This window comes from Hemicordylus capensis, chromosome 1, assembly GCF_027244095.1.
Source record: "Hemicordylus capensis ecotype Gifberg chromosome 1, rHemCap1.1.pri, whole genome shotgun sequence".
Lineage (NCBI taxonomy): Eukaryota > Metazoa > Chordata > Lepidosauria > Squamata > Cordylidae > Hemicordylus > Hemicordylus capensis.
The window spans coordinates 319,212,081-319,231,047 of NC_069657.1; the positions used below are offsets into that span (position 1 = coordinate 319,212,081).

An 18,967-nucleotide genomic window follows, 5' to 3' on the forward strand; every position below is an offset into this window, starting at 1 on the left:
CAGTGCTGAATGAGAAATGAAGTTAGAGAGTCTGGAGATGGGATTTGTAGCTTTCCTCCATTCTTTAGTATGTATGAAATATGGGGATATTGGATCAGGGAGGAGAACTTGAAATTCTTACCTTTAATATCTTATATTATTTGGGCCCAGGGTATGCACCCATAGACAGCTAGATGGTGAATTGGGATAGGCTCTGCTCTCAGTTCCATTGCTGCCTGAGGCTATGTTGCTAGGTGTCTGAGCCAGGATCTTCTTGGTAGCTGCATCCAGGTTATGGATCCAGGCTCTGTTCCCAGTTCCATTGCTGCCTGAGAGTAAGTTGGTAGGTGTCTCAGACAGAGCCTTCTTGGTAGCTGTATCCAGGTTATGGAAGTCTCTTCCTAGCAGGTCCATTTGGCTTCATGCCTCATAACCTTCAAGAAGGTGGTAAAACTACAGAGGAGAAAGTGATCTGCTCTTCATTTAAGTTACTGTTAATTGCAGGGGAGGCTCTTCACTTAGGACAAAGTGGGCAGCACCCTCCCAAAATATCAATGCCACCACCATTTTTGATAACTCACTGCCTCCCTGTGTGTGGCTGCCCCCTACACTTCCCTGCCTGCAGCTTGCCTGCCCAGCAATGTTTACATAGAGTGGGTGCCGGTAGCAGGCCCCTATCAAAAAGGCTGAACAGTGTTCTCCTCTTTATTTAAATATTAATGAGGCAGCAGCCAATGAAAAGGCCTGCCTTTGTTTTCATAAAGCAGGCAGAGCTTGAAATGACATTGAAACGACCTTATAGGAGGCATCATGTGGACTGACTACCCTATCAGCCAATCAGAGTGGCCAGAGGGGAGGGCCATATATTTCAAGAAAGGCAAGACAAAAAGAGCAGGAATCACCATTTTGTTTAGCACTGCAATGGTTGTAGGAACAGTTCCTCCTGCATCGTGTGAGGAATGGACTTGAAAATAAGATGTTCAGTTCAGCAAAGAAGCAAACTTCATTGTTAATATAGCACTGGACAACATTTGACTGTTGGTGGGGGTGAGTTTCTTTGTTGTACCCTTGAAATTTGCCTCCCTGTCTGCCCTGAAAGAATGTGCTTCAACTTGTTTGTGTCTCCTGGCTTTGTAGTTTTTATAACTGCAAATACCATATTTGACATTTAGCAACTGTTGGTCTTGAGGAGTCCTACCTTTCCTAATTAATGTGTAGTAAATCTTTCAACCTGTTAGCCCAAATTTGATAGTTCCCTTCTGAAGACTAGAGGAATGTTTTCCCCCTTTGAGTTGCATATTGTTTTCTCCTGCCTCCTTAACAGTTCTGTTCTGTTTATTCAGACATCATTAAGGTCTTCTGCATTTGCATTAAAAAGGGACCACTCACCTGTTTTGTCTACCTCTCACAGTAGATCTCGAATTGATGGAGGCTTGTTAAAGAGAGATGGAGAATAATTTGGCTAGTGAATGAGAAGGCTTATATGGTGGGTTGTGCTATGGTGATCATATTCCAAAAGACCATACATTTAAACTAGTTCGAAACAGCTTTCATCATTTTGGGTCACCTGACCATAAAAAACAAAAAACCAACACCCCCCCCCCCAAAAAACCCCCACAACTCGTGGGAACTGCAATTTTGCGCAAATGCTGAGAAGCCTTTGTTAGAACCCTTTCATCAAAGAACTGCAGCTGGCAGGGCCTGGGTGGCAGGGGCGTAGCAAGGTTGGAGTGGGCCCAGAGACAAGATTTTAAAATGCCCCCCCCCAAAGTCCAGGGCCTCCGCACACCCCAGGCCCCCAAGGATTTAAGTCTGATATTCCAAAATAAGTATGCTGCCTGCAAATACATTTCACCAGGGGCGTAGCAAGGTTGGAGTGGGCCCAGAGACAAGATTTTAAAATGGCCCCCCCCCTCAAAGTCCAGGGCCTCCGCACACCCCAGGCCCCCAAGGATTTAAGTCTGGTATTCCAAAATAAGTATGCTGCCTGCAAATACATTTCACTGAATACACACACACACGTCACAATATATAGTGATATACATTGAGTACTATACATTTGTATTACTTTTAATGCCTAGAACACACTAAATAAAAGCACCACACATGCTTCACAGTTCTCACTCAGACCTTCTGGGTTGCAAAACAACTTGAACAGAAGTGCATTTATAAATCAATGAATGAATAAATAAAATTAATAAAATACTGTTCCAGAAGTTTTTGCAATTTTCTGCCATGAAACAAGCCACTTATAGGACGTTTTAGATAGTTTTTTTTTAAGTCAGCAAATTTTCCAAGCTGTTTCAAAATAAATATTCAGAGACTTCTCGGTCCCTCCCCCCCCCCATATCCAAGCCCTATGGCAAGCAGATCCCTATATATGGGGCGGGGGGCGGGAAAAGTAACCACAAAAAGGAGTTCACACTCTACCTGGCAAATGCTGGTCTGGGTTAAGCAGGACAGCAAGGGGTCTTCTGCTGCAGAGAACACTCTGGCTGCCTCCTCCTTCCTGGCTTGCTTGGGCCCTACTTGAGTTCAGGCTTCACTGCGGCCTACACGGAGGCCTCCCTGGAAGCCCCGCCCACCCACCGATCAGCTGAGAGGCGGGAGAAAAGGAGCTCTTTGCAGCTTGCCTGCTGCTTGGATTGCGGGCCAGCCGAACAAGCAGGAGAGACGGTGAACAGGGCAAGTGGCTGAGAGGCTATGGGGCTGGGCAGGGGGCAATGGGGAGTCACATGAGGTGCCTCTGGGGTGCCCCTCCAGGCAGTGGGGCCCCCAGACAACTGTCTCCCCTTGCCCTATCATTGTTACGCGCCTTCTGGGTGGTGAGGCACTATGACGATTAAGCAGGTTTGAATCTGGCTTAAAATGTGTAGTGTAGATATGCCCTTAAGTGTTGGGGGAACTGCACCTGTGGAACATTGGTTTTTATCAAAGACCTTAAGGGAACTGCCATTCCTTTTCTTTTTGGAACAGCGCTCCTCCAATTTGTGCAAATAATGTATTTGTGTGTTTTGTCTTTAGACTTTTATTTTATTGCATGAGGTGGTTGTTATTGTGAAGGGCATGTTGCTAATATACAATGTGTTGGAAATAAACATACCTAACAAGTTCATTTGTGAAATATTCCTGCACTGGTTTTGAGGAATATCCCCTTCATCTTCCTGTGTCCCATCCCAACTTGTTCCCAAGGTTCCTACAACCCCCAAAAGTAACCTTTCAGGGAGCTGGTGGGAAGAGAGGTAGAGTTGTTTTTTGGCATCCACTTCGATATGCCCAAGCCACCTAATGGCACAGCGGGGAAGTAACTTGCCTAGGGAGTAAGAGGTTGCTGGTTTGAATCCCTGCTGGTGTGTTTCCCAGAGTATGGAAAACTCCTATATTGGGCAGCAGCAATATAGGAAGATGCTGAAAGGCATCATCTCACACTGCGTGAGAGGAGGCAATGGTAAACTCCTTCTGTATTCTATCAAAGAAAACCACAGGGCTCTGTGGTTGCCAGGAGTTGACACCGACTCTAACTAAAGCCCCATTCAAAAGCTGGCCTGGATTAACCCAGTTCACCACAGTGGTATAAATGTGTTTAAATAAATAAATAGATGTAGGAAAGCCAGGAGCCACTGGGACACAACCATCACGGTTAGTGTGCTGGACTTGGACAAGATGCAGAATCAAATCCCCACTCAGCCACGAAGTTCCCTGGGTGATCTTGATCCAGGCACTTTTTCACATAGCCTAACCTACTTCATAAAAGCCACCTAATGGCACAACGGGAAAATGACTTGAATAGCAAGCCAGCGGTTGCTGGTTCAAATCCCCACTGGTATGTCTCCCAGACTATGGGAAACACCTATATCGGGCAGCAGCGATATAGGAAGATGCATCTCAAACTGTATGGGAGATGGCAATGGTAAACCCCTCCGGTGTTCTACCAAAGACAACCACAGGACTCTGTGGGCACCAGGAGTCGTCACCAACTCAATGGCACACGTTACCTTTACCCTACCTCATAGGGAAGGGGAAACCATGTAAACTCCCCTCAAGCCTTTGAAGGAAGGGCAAGAGAACAATATACTTCCCTCTGCTAGAACCTATAAATAAGATGTGAAGCAGGGCAACAATATCTATATGCATGTAAATTGCATAGGAGCAGAAAGAAGGACGTTTTCCTGGAATTTCTTGCTTATGAATAACACTGGGTTAGGAATGGGTATGAAGAGGTAGGATATGGAAAATGGTTCTCCTCGTGTTGAGGGATGGGATCATTTAAGGTAAATAACAGAAAGGTTTGAAAAGCTGGAAGTCACCCTCCTAAGTCAGGCAGATTATGTATTCATATAAATAAATACTACTGTGGATTCTTCTGTAGGTACAGATTCAGTTTTTTAAAAACCCCTTTGCTCTCCACATAAAACTAGTTCCTTCTTTATTCAAATCTTTTTTGTACAATACAATTTCCTAACCCCACTCACACTCTCATCACAGAGTGAGCTACACCATAATAATTCAACAGCTTTCAGCACTCAACAGAACACATAAGATATGAATTATAGGCATATATAGTTCACATGCTGTCTCATCGTGTTGCTTAATTATACCTTTGTTAGTCACACCCACTACTGCTAGAGTTCAAGGAACCAGCATGACAGGTTAAAAAAAGAAAAGGTACTCAAGCTACCCAAAAAATGGCATTTAGGACAAATATCCAGATATATTAGAAAAAGAGCTAGAGCTCTTTTATGTTGCATATAAGTACAACCTAAAATATAGGTAGCATGAGGCACTTGCTGAGTCTCACAGACCCAGTCCAGGCTTAAGTAAAGCTTAACCTTCTGTAGTTAGAATTTAAGAAGTTCTCACCATCTAGAGGCCAATAATTCAGTGTGATGCAAATGACCCTGGAAAACCAACCCCTCAGGCTCCAGTCTTTGCCCTGTTCCACTCACAGCAGGAGCTGGTTTTCTTCTCTCAATTTTTTTGTGTAGGCATGCTTCATTTGGATAGTCAGTCTCCTTCCCCAAGCCTTCCCTATTGTGTGCAGCCTGATTCGGGGGGGGAAGGGAGATGGTTTTGCGGCGGGCATTCCTTTTGCCGAGACGTTTTGCGTGTGATGCACCTTCACGGCTGTGTGGGCCAGCAGTAGCGAGAGAGAAGTATCTCCCTCTCTCTCTGTCTCCCTCTCTCCTTCGTTGCCTTGGCATTTGATGAGGCATGCACCCATGCAAAAGCGTCTGCCACTGCTGCCGCCATGGCACGCCGGGTAGGGGATTGATCCCCCACCCCAAGGTGGGGAAAATCAATGTCCAAGGCCGCAGGGAAGAACTGTTTCTTGAAGCGGCTGTGGCTTAGTGCCAGCAGGGCAGACAATGCCCCAGCCACAGAGAAGTGCAATGTAGCCAGTTCGCACCTGGCCCAGATCGCACAGCAGCCCTCTCTGCTCGCATTGCTAGAGTCAGCCAAAACCTTCGGATTCAAAGGTTGCTGGGACAGGTTCAGGGGGATCTGATGTGCAGCCGGGCTGATGCAGGAAAGACTGCAGAGGGCAAGGAGGCAGAGGAAGAGGGCCACAAGCGCCTGCAAACAGTATTCAGGCAGATAGTGGCCGAGGAACTCAGTGAATGCCACCCGCCCAAAGATCCCAGCTGCTTGGGATGCAAGTGGATCTCAATCCTTATCAGGGCCTGTGCCAGATCACAGCTCCCTTAGAGGACACTCCAACAAGAGGATCAAAGACAAAAATGAAGATAACAAACCTAAGCCATGATCTAGATGCTCCTCCAGTGGTTCTCCCTCTCCCTCCCCTCGTGATGAGATCAAACGTCCCACCCATCAGCCACCCAATTTATCACCCCATGTGCCTAAGCCTGAGGTTCCTGCTATGCCTGATCAATCTGAACCTACAGGCTCTGAGGTTCCAGAGTCTGACAGAGAAGAAGGGGAACTCTCCAAGGAGGAGGTGGATTTTGCCAAATCAGTGTCCCACAGGCTATTTACTCTGCAGGATTTTCCCATTCTGCTTTATAAGGCTGAAGTTGGAGGGTGCCATTCCCTTGGTCCCCAATCAAGCTAAAGGAAACCCGGAGGTTCTCCAGGTGGCTCATGCACAGGAGGTGGTAGTTTATTTTTGAACACCATTCAGGCTGAATGGGACAAGCTCTCTGAGGGCATGAGTCCCTCTCCTGCCATCAGGAGTTGCTGTTCCAAACTGGTGGTGGACAAACTCTGGTTGATGCTGAGATTGCCAACCTAGTCACAGGTGCGATTCTATTCAAAGATGGGTAAAACTCCTTAAAGAACCAAGAGGACAGGAAATGTGATGCTGCCCTTCTCAGATCACATGAGGCGACTGTTCTCTCCATGTGCACCTCCATGGCAAAATCTATTTTTGCATGCATATCTAAGCTGTGGATCAGGCATCCCCCATGCCTGGTGCCTCCAGAAGCCTCCAAGCTCAGGCAAGGGCTTAATAAGTTTAACAGGGCAGTGGCCTTTATGGTCGACTCATAGCTGGATGTGACTCAGCTATCCGCCCAAACCATGGATGTTTTATGGCTTAAAAACTGGCGGGTGGATCAGAAGTCACATATTAAATTGGCCAACTCCACCTTCAAACGAGGGAAGTTGTTTGGGGAAAATCTATAGCCTGTCCTGGTGGAGACTAAAGACAAGAAGAAGGCTGTGCCTTGGCCTTCTTTCAAGGAGAACCACAGATCTGTAAAAACAGCCCCACCTCAGTATGAAAGCCCAAACTTTTCCTTTCGAGTTTGACAGCCAAGGCAGGATCACCCTTCCTAGTTCAATCCACAGAACTCCTTTCGAGATAACAACAAAAGCTCTCAGTCCTCCCAACCCTACAAAGCTGGGTTCAGAAACAACAACAACAACCAATGGCTAGAGCCTTCCGGGGGGGAGGGGTTGGCTGCAGGAGTTTGCCCACATCTGGTCCCACATGGTCAAGGATGCTTGCATCTTGCAAACTATCTCTCAAAGGTATTCCTTGGAGCTTGTGTTCCAGCCCCCAAACAGGTTTCTAACCTCCCCCAAGTCGAGGACGAAGGGCATACATTCACCAATGTCTGCAATTCAGCATCTTTTACTGATCCAAGCTATAGAACCGGTGCCCCCCCCCCACACACACACAAACTGAACAGCGCCAGGAGGTGTACTATGTTCTCTTTCTTTCCCCAAAGAAGAACAGGAAATGGAGATGCATTCTGGATCTGAAGTTCTTGAACTGCTTCCTCTGGTTCTAGATAGAGATGCCATTCTGATGGTGGTACAAAGAGGGGATCTTCTCACCTCAATCAACCTGAAGAAGGCCTACTTGCATATCACAATTCAGCCCCTGGACAGCAGGTACCTCCAGCTCACTAACAACAGGACTCACTTTCAGTATTGGGCCCTCCTCTTTGGTCTCTCAGCTGTGCTGAGGGTGTTCACCAAGATCACAGTGGCACTCGTGGCACACTTGAGAACCAGGAGAACTTCCACCTTTACTGGGACTTCCACCTTTACTTGAGAACTTCCACCTTTACTGGGATGATATCTTGATCAGATCACCAACGATCCAGAAGAGCCTCAGGGATGTGCAGGACATGTTCCAGTGCCTCCAGGCAAATGGTTTCATTGTGAATGTCCAAAACAGTTCCCTGTCCCCTCAAACCAATATTCTCCATCAACACCATGAAAGGGAAAAGCTGATCTCAGTTTGTCGAGCTCTTCAGTGCCATCTGAGAGCCAGTTTCCTTTCCCTCAGCCAGTTGCAGGGCACCATGGTGTCCACCATAGGGCTCACCCTTGGGCAAGGTTTCACTCCCATCCCCTGGAGTGGGCACTTCTCCACGGCAGGACAAAATTTCTCAAAGGTCATGCCTCTAGTTGTTTCTGAGCAAAGAGGTAGCATAATCTCTGGCCTGGTGGATGTCTCCTGCCACCATCAAGAGGGTGTATTTCTTCCTGGTAACCCAAATTCAGGTTACCACGGATACCGGTTTGATGGAGTGGGGGGGCTCACTGCCAGCTCCTTTGGTCCAGGGAACATGGTCAATAGAGGACAGAACCCACAGCATAAACTGGCTGAACACTGGGCAATTTGGCGAGCGCTCCAGGAGTTCCTTCCCCAAGTCAATCATCAGCACATCTTGGTCTGAATGGACAACACGACTGCGAAAGCCCCTGTCAGTAGACCAGGGGGCATGAAGCCGCGGTCTCTGATGCAGGTGACGGTCCTTCTTCTCTCTTTGGCAGAGTCCAATCTGCTATCTCTGGCTGCAGAACACCTAAAAGGGGAACTAAACTTTTAGGTGACCGATTGGCTCAGTTGGTCACAGGTAGATCAGGCAGAGTGGTCCCCCAACATTCCAACCTTCAGTCATACAGTGCAAAAGATTTGGCAGCCCCCTCATAGACCTGTTCACCTCCCCAGTAAATGTGAAGCTTCCTTGCTTGATGTCCACATATCATGCTCAGGGCACGGAAGACATAGATGCCCTCTTGGCAGATTGGCCAGTTGGTCTGCTTTTTGCCTTTCCAATGATAGCAGTCTTTCCACAAACTATTCATCAAGTTCATGCTCTCCATGCAGACATCATACTAGTAGCCCCTCACTAGCTTTGCCACCCTTGCTTCTCGGACCTGGTGAAGCTTTTGTTGGAAACTCCCATGAGTCTGGAGTTGGATCTTTATCTCCTCAGCCAGGGACCAGATTGCCATCCTGATCCAGGATGGACGAATCTGTTAGCCAGAAGGTTGAACAGGATTCTGGACTACTGTTCTGGATTCAGGATTCAGTCTACTGTTCTGGCTTAAAGATAGGATTTCAGCAGCCCTGTCATTCAGCTCAAGGGGAATGGGGCCTGAGTGCATAGTGGGCACTTGGTCAGGTAGACTTTGGAGCATTAGAATGCAGACTGTGTTACCAATTTTACATTTAAACACTTGAGTATGAGTCCAAAAATATTTATAGGATTTTTCCTTTGGGGCTTTCTATTAGGGCTGTAAAGGTGGAAAAACTGGAGGGGAATAAAATACATAATTAGAAATGTTCTAGTACAGGATCTGGAGGAAATGGTCGACGCTATTCAAATGGATGTCCAGACAAAAGGGGTCTAGTTTGTCAGATCTAAATAACTGTCCTGGGACTTGCCTTGATTGCAGTTTGGGGTGTGGTTGCTCATTTTATCAGGGATCACCTTTTGTCCTAGAATCCCTATTTGCTCCATCCAAAATCAAATCAGAAGGTACCTGGAAAGGTGAGGCTCAGTCTTTTAGAAAAGTTAGACAAAGGATGATCTGCCTTTGGGAGTTTGGGTTCAGGATCTTGAGTTCTAGGCTACCAGCCTCAAGCCCAACTGATAGACTGGGTCTTTCTTTTCTTCTGGTGAAAAAGATTTGACCAGCTGCTCTTCCTCTGTGTTCAGGTCCAAGCTGTTGCTCAGGAATGAGGCCATCATAGTATGAATGAGTCAAAATGTTGTTTTGTTGTATTTTATATACTGCCTGATATAAATATCTCTAAGTGGTGTAGATAATCCAAGTTACAATATAAATTAAAACAATTAAAATACTTTCATACAATTTAAAAAAATTAAAACAATTCAGAGAATAAAACAAAACAATTTCACAGAGTAAAACAACAAAACAGTTTAAAATCAGCTGTAGCTAAAAGCCTGAGAAAACAGGTTTTTAAAAAGACCTCTTAAGGATCTTTTAAAAAGCAATCAGAGATGTAGAAGCTCTTATTTTGACAGGAAGTGTATTCCAAAGCCTTGAAGCAGCCACAGAGAAGGTCCAGCCTCAAGTCGCCACCAGACAAGCCGGCAGCAACCATAACCAGACTTCCCCAGATAATCCTAAAAGGCATCAGGGTTCATGACAAAGAAAATACCCTAGACCTACACTGTTCAGGGCTTTATAGGTAATAAACAGCACTTTGTATAGGTAATAACCAGAACTAGAACTTCACCCCACACATGCCCCAAGAAAAAACACTAGCCAAGCTAAAAACTGGCTCAGAAGCGGCTATGAGAAAGAAGCAAACAGGGGAAGCCAGAGGAATTTTGAGAAACTACAACAGTTATTACTTTGCTTTACTTCCTTAGTAATGAATTTTCTTTCCTCTCATGCACTCACACACAATGAGTTCAAGAAAAAAACGAGAGTGAAAGTCACTTTGGCGAGCTCCATTCTCCATTTCTTCCAGTAGCTGAACTAGTAGAGTACTATTGTGAAGTAGCATAGAGTTATAGATAAGTTTTCACATGAATATGTGATTGTTTTCTCAAAATACTCGCCAGATTGCAGCTCTGTGAAATTATCCTCAGAAGTAAAAGGTTTCCCCAGCAAGTAATATCAGTTCGTAGCCAACCAGCAGTTCCAGCATTAGCATGTCATTTCTATAAGTTCTTCTTTGGTTCAGTGACCTTCTTTATAAAGCAGAAGGAGCTATTCAGCACTGACCAGAAGGAATTCATCAACAGTGTTAGTGACTGTAGCTCTTAAAGTCTGAAGATTAAAAACAAAAAAAGACATATACAATACGTCCTCCACAGTTTTTTTGTGCCAAGACTTTAACTTCCTTGGCGTGTGTGACAATAACTCTTTAGGGAATGAAATTATCCTTTTAAACAGAAGTTTACAGAGACCATTATTCTAAGATTTAAACAGCCAGTAACAAAACGTTCTTTAGATTAGTTTCAGTCCAACAAATACACACCATTTATAGGTTTGGGTCCAGAGCACCGTGTGCTTTAGTACAGGGGTTCCCCTAGGGGTACTTGCAGGTCTCCAAGGGGTACTCAGCACCCTTCTGCTTCCCCACACTGCAGCCATACTATTTGTTCCCCATATGAGGATTGCTGGCTTGAAGCCGACACATCCTCAGTCATGTATCTGCTGTGGAAGGGGAAGGAGGAGGATGAAGATCCTCCTCTGCTACAACCGATTGGCTGGCTGATTGGCTGAGGCAAACCTCAACACTCCCCTCCACCTGACTGACAGGCTTTGGGAAATTAGTACTGACTACTCGCATTGAAATTAATATGACACATAAATTTGTCCCATTTATTTCAATAAGACTGCTTATGAGTAATTTAGTGTGGATGTGAGTCAGTGACTGTAATAGTCTGTCTCCCTTGTTGTAACACTTAAATTTGTCTTATGTGTAACTGTGTGTAATCCATACACAGAAATTTAAATGGGCTCAGCTACTGACTAGCTTACATCCAGATTCAGTTTCTCATAATCAGTCGTACTGAAATTAATAGGAATGGGTTACTTATCCTATTAATTTCAGTCAGAATATTCACCAGTAACTTAGTCTGGATATAAGCCAGTGACTTGGGTAGCCTGTGCCTTAAGTGTTACATTTAAGTGTGTGTGGTTGTACATGCACACAAACAGAAAAACTATCAATGGGATACCCAAGTTGAAGGCACTGGCATAGCTAGGGGAGGGTGGACCTGTGTTCACCCCCCTCCCTGGTGGCCCTGGTGACACATTGCACATGTGGCACCTCTGTCTGTGGTAACACACAATCTGTACGTGAACCCCCCTTACCAGGGACATAGGGAGCTTGGTGGTGGCCAGAGAACAAAGTCCAACTGGCAGCTCCCCTGCCCCCTGGGCAAAGCGTGCACATGCCCGAAGCCACACTCCCTGCATCTGATGTCTAACCCAGCAGAGTTTCATTTCCTCTGTCACCTGTTAGTGGAATTGCTGAAAGGATTCATCCCTCCTAGAGGGGTGTGCCTTGTGCTCACAGCCAGCAAGTGTTTTGTTCACTGGCTGGGTGCTGAAGGGGGCAAGGGCCGAGGGCGAGCCTGGAAAGGAGCTCCCTTTCAGCGATTCCACCAATTGCTGACAAGGGAAATGAAACTCTGCATACTCGACACTAACACCACCACCTTGAGTCTGAAGACAGACTCAAGGGAGGGGCCCATGCCCAGGAGAGGGCCTTTTCCTCCTCCATCAACATTTAATTGAAACTCTGCCTGGAGAGAAGAGGGGTTTGTCTCACACTCACAGCCGGCAAGTGCTTTGTCCGCTGGCTGGGTGCAGAAGGGGGCAAGGGGGAGCCCTGGGGCCTCCTCCTGACCTTGGGGGTCTGGGGACAATTGCCCCCCTCCCCAGTTCCACTGTTGCTACGCCTCTGCCCCTTACCATGGGCAGCTATAGAGATTGACTCAATTAGATTCAGAGCTGAGTGAAGATTTGAACCTGGTTCCACTCTAAATCTCTTAGCCATTGCATTACATTGGTTCTTAATCCACCACCATTTTTACACCATCTAAGATGTCAAAATCAAGCAAGCATTCAACAACATGTTTGGCTTTGAAGAATGTATTGGCATCAGGGGCAGAGCTGTGATTGTGTGGACGGGTTCAAAGAAACTGTGTGCAGCTGCTGCTGGAGCTATCACCAGTTCTTTCTGGGGCTGCCGTGCTCACCAGCAGCACCCCCTTCCCTGTGCAGTGCCCCTTTACTCCTGCTGCACACAGTGGTGGCAGCATCCCTGACAAAGCAGCCTAGGGTAGGCTGCCCCCACTATTCAGCTGGCCGCCGCACTGAATGGAAGGGGCAGGGCAGCCTACCCTGGGCTGCTTTGTCCGGGCGGCCGCCATGCACAGAGGAAGAGAAGGGGAGCTGCACAGGGAGAGGGGCTCCACCAGGTGCCCATCACGGTGAGCCAGGCACCCCTTCTCTTCTGCTGAGCACAGTGGCAGTGGCCCCCAAGTCAAAGCAAGTTGGTGCTAATCCTTAAGGGGATAAGCCTTACGGGGATAAGTCACATAAAGTCCAAAACACACTTTTTCTAGTTCCATACAGTTATCTTCTATCTGCCTGGGTTGGAAGTATTCATGATTAACCAATTCACCATGGTGCTTCCCAGACTGCAAGCTTAATAGCAATAGCAATAGCAATAGCACTTACATTTATATACCGCTCTATAGCTGGAAGCTCTCTAAGCAGTTTACAATGATTTAGCATATTGCCCCCCAACATTCTGGGTACTCATTTTACCGACCTCTTAAGCATGGGAGGAAGTGGTAAGATTGCATGACTTAGTACGATCGTATTCAAAGTGCAAATAAAAGGAAATAAACCAATTAATGCATAGTTTGGAGTAAAGCTGTGGCCGTTCATAATTTCCCATTTGTTATGAAGTTTGGCCACGAGTCCCCATGTTTGTTTGTTTTTCTCAAGCAGAGACTTTCCTGCCCTCCTCCTGCCCCATTTTTGGCCCAAGGGGTTGCAGAGGTGGTGGAGGGGCCCACCTACTCATTTCCACTTAAGCACTTGCCTCTGGGCAGGTAGCAAAGGATGATGTGTACCAGCAGCCATAGTGGAGGGCTAGCTTTCCTTCCCCCCCACTCCACTTTTTTTTAACCATTTTCTCAGTTAATGTGCACAAGGTCATCTGCAGGGGATGCAGCATGCTGTTTCTACTGTCAGCCTTGTGCAAGTTTTGCAATTCTATTGCAAAGCTTGTTGTGCACAAGACCATACAAAAAGAGATTTTTACACGTACACACACACCCCAGACTTTTAAAAACCAGCTATTTATATAGGGCTTGCTTTAGTCCCCAACCTTCTTTCTCTCTCTGGTACTTTCCACCCCCTCCCCCTCCACAAACAGTTAAAGATTTTAAAATATCTGCCAGATCTCTCATGGTCTCTAGCTCCCTTCTCCCAATGCCCTGATTATTTTATGCTGCAATCGTTAGGTTTTTTTAATGGAAATGAGCCCCATCCTTCTCAGACATATGTATTTTTCTATGCATTGCATAGACAAAGGGGCTATTCTCACGAGCAGCAAAAATCGGGCTTGGAGAGCCTAGCCCGATTTTTGCTGCTCATGTAAACCACCGGGCTTGCAGGTGAGCCCGGTGGCTTACAAACAGCTAGCCCACTTTTGTAGCCCTCCCCTAAGCCCGGGTTTGCGGAGCAAGCGCTCCGCAAACCTGGGCTTCCCAATCGTGAGTAGCCACGGTGTGGCTCTGCGCTGCAGATACTCATGAGTAGACCCCCAAAGGGGAAACGAAAAGCTGCCTCCCGGCTCTGGGGGTCTCTCCAGTATGCCCTGCACACTCGCGCAGGGCATACTAGAGCTTCTGGGGGCCATGTGGCCCCCAAGCTCCCCAGCCCCCGCCAGCTCCATCACGGAGCCGGCAATCCTGCCCTCCTCTTGCCCCATTTTTGGCCCAAGGGGTTGCAGAGGTGGTGGAGGGGCCCACCTCCTCATTCCCACTCTGGGGCCCACCTCCTCATTCCCCGCCCTCATTCCCAGGGCTCCCGCTCTGATCGTGAGCAGGGAGAGCGGGCTTAGCCTGTTCTCCCCACTCTGCTGCAGAAACCGGGCCTCACTGATTGTGAGACCCGGCTCAAAGGGTTTCTGTGTGTGGATAGGGTTTTGCAATCTTTTTTGCAATCTTTTCTGATCCAAGGTGGGGCAGGGGCGGGGGGGGGTGCTGTTTCCACCACCACTATCCCAGCCTCTCTTCTTGCAGACAGCAAATCTATGCAGCTTCTTGGGTTCAGTCGCAGTGCTGATCCATCAAAGGAGGTGGACAGTGATGCAAGCTTAAGGGTCCCCTGCCTGGGACAAGCACACCTTCACACACAGCCCCCTCTGCAACCCCATTGGCCAAAAATGGGGCAGGAGGAGGGCAGGGATACTTCGCTCAGCGGGGACATGACTCCACAGAAAATCCAGAGTAGCCCAGCAAACTGTTTTCAACATTAGGAAAATCAGCTACTATTTTCCTATGATCTTTTGTGAACTGGAAATGTCAAGATAAAACTTGGATACAGGCTGTGATTATGTGAATGGCCCTTTGCACTTCCCGTGTGCAAGTTGGTGTCAATCCTCCACTCGTACGTACACACACACACACACTAAGTCTATGCACAGTGAAGCAAATGTAAGTTGCTATCCGGAAAGGACCCATGTGGACCCAGATCAGTAGTGAACCTCTAAAGAGGTATGTAGCTCTTGCACACAGCTTAGTGTAGCACCTGACAGTGACTTGCCTTGTGGTAAACAATAAAGATTACCAATTCACTCATTAAATTCAGGCAAATGAAAAATGGCATCAAGGAATGAAAATAAGCCCAGTCTTGGATTGTGTGAATTAGCTACGTGCAGACGCAATACTGGAGGTGCTTTATGCCACATCAACTTCAACAGTCCCATGGTATGCCTTCTATATCAGGCACAGGGTAAAATATAGCAATGATTTTTCAATAAGCTCTACTCCAACATTAAGCAAAGTATAAATAAAATGGGTGAGGAGAAGCCATCCAGCAAGCACTAGAGGAAGAAGAACTTTCAAACATTTCACCCAACGTTTGATAGTAAATTTCACCTAAGTAACTGTCACTCAGAAAATCTGGTGTTCCAAGAATTGTAAATCTCTGCAGCTTGCCAACAGCTATTAAATGCTGCATATGTACACACAGACCTGTACTCGACTGATGGAGAACATAAAAGTGGCGAGCCACAGTTAAGTGAGTGTAGTTTTATTCTTTCACTCAGAATTCTTAATACCTTTTAAGAAAAATGTAAATTAACTCAAGAAAAAGGAATACACAGTCTCTTGTTACTGCTACCTTAAGGTATGTATTCCTGCAGAGGCCAAAGATATTTACTCTATAGGGGATATCTTTTCATTGAGTATATGGTATCATTTCATAGCAGGTCATGGTTTCCTGATGTCTCACATCTTAAATATTTACATGGCAGGGCTAGGATCTTTGGGGAAGCTACGCCTGTTGAATTTCTGTCTGGATATATGCTCCCCCAGCCCAATATCAACTTGGAAGATCAAGGCAAAATATGGGTGCATGGAGTCTAATTTGTAAAGCCATCTGCATAACATCAGAGACAAAAGCCTCACACAAAGTCATACAATACTTAGATGATGCAGAGGTTAATGTGACCATCTTAACTTCCGATTTTCACAAGTTTAACTTCCATCCTAAACTGAAAGATTTTTAAATATTTAATTATGTTTGGGGTCAGAATATAAATGACTTGTTAATCTTTTTAAAATAGGGCAACTTTGTAGTCCAGATACCTGGTTCTTCTCTCACCCAAAGAAGGGCACATTGAACAGGGAATCTGACATGTGTTGACCATCTTTTTGTTGACTATTAGAATTTCATCAGGGGAGGGGAGGTGTAGAATTTATTACTATTATTTTGAGCTACTGCTTCCCAATAGGCAGATTACAACAGTCAGATAATTTGCCTAATTGGCATCAAAGGAAATAAATTAGTTGCTGCAAGGGCAGATTGCAAGAAGAACTGGAAGGTCAAAATGTGAAATGCCTTCTGTGGCCAATTTGAATGCCACATCATAACTGCAACATGGCACGGCAAGCCATCTTAAATGTCACACTGAGTAATTAGGCCCTGTGAATACAAGTCTGGATTACTTCAGAAAATTATTATGTTCCACATCATTTTTACTTTCTTGATAGTTAAAAAAAAGTATATGCAGTATGGTGAGAGCAGAGGGGGAGTATGATGAAATTGTGAAAAATAAAGTGTTCAATCTTGTTACATTGTTACATAGTGCTAACAGACCACCCTAAGGCTGCTTTGTACAATTTTTTTTTTTTAAAAAAACAGGTCCTAGTTTAGCCTGCAGGGTAATGACCAGTGTGTGAACAATTTCTATGAAAAGCCAAAATACAAACAGCAGTCTCTGGCCATTTTCTAGTATCCAGCAGGCCCGGCAACATTCAGACTGAAGTACTAATCACCTTATTGTGAGCCATGTGATCAAGGAATTAGACTTCTTCAGATATAACCTTCAAATGCTGAATAGGCTCATTGAGAATGTCATTCCTCCAAGCCTGAATATCCCATCTGCAATATGTAAATAGTAGGCTGTTGTGATGTCATGTTCAAAAAAATAGACTGTAAATCACTTTTTTAAAAAAAATACAGTGTACTGTATACATTACTGGGAGCTTCCCTTTGAGCTTCCCTTTCTTCTTGCTAGTTTGAAAATGTGTTGTGTTCTTCTCTTGCTGTTTCTAAAAAGAAATTCTGTTGCAGGTGATATTTCTCAGAATTAAAAACTGAGTTGTTTTATGTCCACTTTTCCTTCTTATTCCAACCCTGAGAAAATTTGCAGCCACATCAAAATGTGCAAAATTAGTAAGTGAAGATCAGAAAGAGCAATTTTACTTTTTCTCCCTGTACCTTGTATTAGTTACACATGCCTCAAATTGTGGAATAGACTTCTCTAATGATACTCTGCAGGTTTTTGGGGATACATATCTAGCGGTCCCATGCCTATTCAGTAACCATGCAACCATGGATAATTGTCTTCTCCAAAGCAAATGGGCACCTCAGAAGAGTGCAATGCATTTTGGGGAAAGCCACAGCACATAAAATGGTATGTATGTGATTTCAGACATCTATGTTATGATTTAATGTAACTCAGAATAGGTGCAAAATTCTCTACACTTCTGTCTGTAGTGTTCTTGATTGGATCAGAAGGTAGAAGTTGCATAAGGCTTATTACTCTTCACTTGTGTTGACTGATTCATGGCCACCTCCAGAGCACAATAAAAGAAGGCAATTTCAGGACCCTAAAAGCAGCAATGGGTTCACTGCCAAAACAGGGCTGCTATCTCACTTCACACAGGCCTGAGTAAAGATAAGAGAGACTGCGATTTGTGTGTTTCATTTTCTTCTGAGGAAGAGGCCCACTGCGAGTTCTTTGCACAGTCACCCCCAAAATCATGAAAACAGGATTGAAGACTCCAAAGATCAGGAGAGCAACCCTCTGTGATGCACATCTGCTGGAATTCTTCTGGATAGTCTCTTGTAAGCCATCATAAATCCTCTGAAGAGCCATCTGGTCTTACTCCCTCCTTTTTCTTGTAATCAGCCAGTCCACAGACCTAGGTGGCTGGCTAAGAATCCCCATCCGTGGAATGTTGAGCTCCTCTATTAGTTATGCGGGTGTGTGGAGAAGGGGGCAGGTGCCCACAGTTTTGGAATGTCCACTTAGAGAGACTGAAAACTCTGGGAGTAATGGAATATTTTTTGGCACATTCTCCTATCAACTCATTGCATATTTTGTTTGCTGTAGGAGGAACCCTCCTCTGGCCATGGACACTTCTGAACTACTGTCAGAAATAAATATTCAGATCTTTCAGGGGCTGGAGCCATGCCAGGAAGGCTTAGCAAGGGTTAGAGACTGGTCCGAAGTTTGAACATCTGCCAGAGAAAGGAAAGTGTTTTTCTAAGTGAAAGCTCTTAGGAATCTATTCGCCCAGGACTAAACCAAGGCTGCAGTTTTCCGTCATCAAAATTCAGATTTACCCTCACTTTGAAAGGCAATTTGAAAAGCTGGTGTTTGGCATGAACACACAGACATTCACTTCAGTTGAGTCTCTGCCCTCTTTTTTACTTCAAAGCTTTCTGAAGGAAATTTACTTCTTCTGTATTAATTTAAGCAAACTTCTAGAATTGCTTCAAGCTCCCCTATATGCATATAACTCTCCATGAAAAAGCCTAGGATGTTCTAATAAAGAAAGCAAAGTCAGAAGCCTCTAGGACTACATAGTGTCATGTGACTATTAAATATTATCTATTTAGCAGATTTATATTCTGATCTGGCAAAGACTTTTAAGGATTGCTTTCAATTTCATGTTCATCAAGAACATGATGATGTAATAGTATTATGTTGCACTTTTCCATATTTTCATATAGTAAGAAGTTTCAAGGGGTGCTTTTACAAGGTTAGTGTGCTTGTTAGGAAACGGTATTGGAGACCCACAGTGTTCTGTTATGTGTATTTACAAAGTGAAATTAAATGGACACTGGTTCCCCTCAAAGCAAGCAGCATGCCCTGGGAGCTTTCCAGGGCTTCTTCCTGCCAACCAGAAAAAAGACTCAAGAGTTTTGCCTACTTTGTACAAATTGCCCCTTGCCACTCATATCCAAGGGAGTGGTGTGTGTCTGGCCT

At 45.4% G+C, this 18,967-nt stretch overlaps 1 long non-coding RNA gene across 1 annotated transcript in view; it reads left to right on the forward strand.

Annotated features, from left to right (window-relative positions):
- Positions 1–895: 895 nt before the first annotated feature.
- LOC128339757 (uncharacterized) overlaps positions 896–18,967 on the forward strand; it is an 87,917-nt gene continuing 69,845 nt past the window's right edge. The window contains exon 1 of the long non-coding RNA XR_008313198.1: positions 896–1,026. This is a non-coding gene — a long non-coding RNA (uncharacterized LOC128339757). The remainder of the gene's footprint in view (positions 1,027–18,967) is intronic.